Source organism: Protomyctophum bolini (genome assembly GCF_963924005.1).
Source record: "Protomyctophum bolini genome assembly, chromosome: 9".
Classification (NCBI taxonomy): domain Eukaryota; kingdom Metazoa; phylum Chordata; class Actinopteri; order Myctophiformes; family Myctophidae; genus Protomyctophum; species Protomyctophum bolini.
Genome location: NC_137870.1, coordinates 4991984 through 4994948, shown reverse-complemented (window position 1 = coordinate 4994948; position 2965 = coordinate 4991984).

Sequence of the window (2965 nt, the reverse complement as noted above, 5' to 3'; positions counted from 1 at the left end):
CCGCACGGTTGTGCCGCTCCACTGTCGCAACAAGGTTGTGGCTGTTGGTGATCATGCCCATGACCTGTTCCATCAGCTTGTCCAGGGCGCGGCAATGGAGACGCATGTGGCAGCGGTCTGTGAGGGAGGTGACGAGCTGTAAGTCTTGCGGGATGCCCACTACGCCCTTGTGGCTCATGTCATTCCAAGGCCCGACCTCCGACTTCTTCTCCTGTATTTGCATGGCGAAATTGTCGCAGATGAGCTCTTCGCGTTGACCAGTCGTCAGCAGGGGGCGTGGCGTCAACATTGCATCGCGGAAGTTGCCGTCCTTGAATCGCAGGAGGTCGCTGTGAACGTCGGCGTAGCTCATCACCACCATCACGTTGCCAACGGGGAGGATGATGTCGTAGAGCTCCAACTTGTCCGGTTTGACCCCGTCTAATGAGTAGTGCCGGAAGTCTGCACCAAAGTCTCTTTTCACCACCAGAGAATTACATTCGGCACGTTGCAAAGGTTGCGCTGTGTTCAAACTCAGATCAATGTTTTCGTTCTGTTCGTAGAAGGCAGCAGACACAGCGGTGGGTCTCTCCTCTAAAGGCTCCTCCTCAGCTGGATGGGGCTCCGGCATGGCTTCGTCTTTCAGCTCCACGGCTACGGGCTCCGTTAGCGTCTTCTGGGCCTTCACCTCCGACTCCTGGCTGGGAGTCATCTCAGACTCCTGGCTGAGCCTCACCTCACACTCCTGGCTGGAAGTCACCACAGACTCCTGGCTGGGAGTCACCACAGACTCATTGCTGGGAGTCACCACAGACTCCTTGCTGGGACTCACCTCAGACTCCTTGCTGGGACTCACCTCAGAGTCCTGGCTGGGAGTCACCACAGACTCCTGGCTGGGAGTCACCACAGACTCATTGCTGGGACTCACCACATACTCCTTGCTGGGACTCACCTCAGAGTCCTGGCTGGGAGTCACCACAGACTCCTGGCTGGGAGTCACCTCAGAGTCCTGGCTGGGAGTCACCACAGACTCCTGGCTGGGAGTCACCACAGACTCATTGCTGGGACTCACCACATACTCCTTGCTGGGACTCACCTCAGAGTCCTGGCTGGGAGTCACCACAGACTCCTGGCTGGGAGTCACCTCAGACTCCTGGCTGGGACTCACCTCAGACTCCTGGCTGGGAGTCACCTCAGACTCCTGGCTGGGACTCACCTCAGACTCCTGGCTGGGACTCACCTCAGAGTCCTGGCTGGGAGTCACCTCAGAGTCCTGGCTGGTAGTCACCTCAGACTCCTGGCTGGGAGTCACCTCAGAGTCCTGGCTGGGAGTCACCTCAGAGTCCTGGCTGGTAGTCACCTCAGAGTCCTGGCTGGGACTCACCTCAGAGTCCTGGCTGGTAGTCACCTCAGAGTTCTGACCCAAGCTGTCGACGGAGACCCTGATGCTCCCGACGGCCATGTCGCCGTGCCGGTTCACCGTCACCTCGATGCCGTTGTTGACATCCTCCACCGCCGCCAGTGGCCCAGTAGTGCCTGCGGCCGGGCCCCCCAGAACCGTCCAAGAGATGAAGGGCCCCAGACCATTCGATGTCACACAGGGGCTGGTGCCGCCGCTGCTGATGTAGAATTCCAGAGGCTTGTCCGAGCTGACGCAGTAGAGACGCACGCAGCAGGGGGACTCGACGGGCAGGATGTCCAGGGCCGTGCTGGAGGCGTGCTGGACGCCCCGCGGCGTGCCGGCGGCGGTGGTGATGGCGTGCGCCGGGGGTTTGGAGCTCGCGTCGTTCCAGAGCGTGACCAGCAGCTTCATCCTGCGCGTCAGCGCCTTAAAACTGAGGCGGTCCACCTCTTCTTGTCTCTGTATGAAGAGCCTCAGCAGCGGGTGCGGCGTCAACACTGCATCACCGGAGTTTCCATCATCGTTGATTTGCAGCGAGTCGTCGTGGTGGACATTGACGCGGCCGACGCCCATGTTGGCGATGTGGTAGATGTGCATGATGAGCTTGTAGAACGCCTTGAACCTGCTGAGTTTCACCCGGTTCTCCAAGAAACACTGAAACTCTGCGCCGTAGTTGCCTTTCACAGCCAGAGCGTTGCAGTCCGAATGTCGCAAAGGTTGCGATACGTCACAAGTCACCCGGTTGTCCGTGTCATTCTGTCCATGGGTGTCGGCGGCGGGGGTGCAGAGGAGGGCGGTGGTGGGGGTGTTCTCCGTGTTCTCCTCAGCTGCGTGTGTCCCTGGCTGGGGCTCCGGCATGGTTTGGACTGCTTTGGACTCGGCTACGGCTGCATGCTTGCAGTTCTCCAAAGTCTTCTTGAGGCCTTCTCGGGCGCTCCTCAGGTGGTCCGGGTAACTTTGGTCCGCCGTAACGGCCGTAGACAGGCTCAGGTAGCCCTCGGCCCCCCCGCCGCTGTCCGAGGACTGCGCCGAGCCCTCGTCGCCATTAATCCGCAGCACGACCGCCAGCGTCTTACCGGACATCCTGGTCGCTCGTTATGAATGAAGATCCTCAACAATAGTGTGTCGTACTGTCCTAAGACCCGTGGGGTGATTGGAATGATAATGGTTTTATTGTTTAGAAGTGTCTTTTATGCTTTATTTATTTAAGAACTGGGGCAGTGCACATGAGTCAAGATTTGTACTTAAGAGTACTTGGTTGCACTAGACGTTTTTGGAGTACTTGGGGCCAAGTGTTTGACGATTGAGACGGTTACGATTCCTGGATTTTGTTAATTTAAATATTTATTAATTGATGATTCCTGCTTCCTCGTCAATGCAAATATGCCAGTTAGATAAGAGGTATTTTTCTGAAGGATAAATTAAAAGTAGTATGTTCTCACTGGCTTGTACAAAATGAACTGTCCGCAGCGAGTCACCAACCTTTTAATGACTTTGATGACGTCAGTACGTCGTATGTTGTTCTTCACCAGGTATGGAGAAGGACCTGGTCACACACACACCCACCCACCCACACACACACAC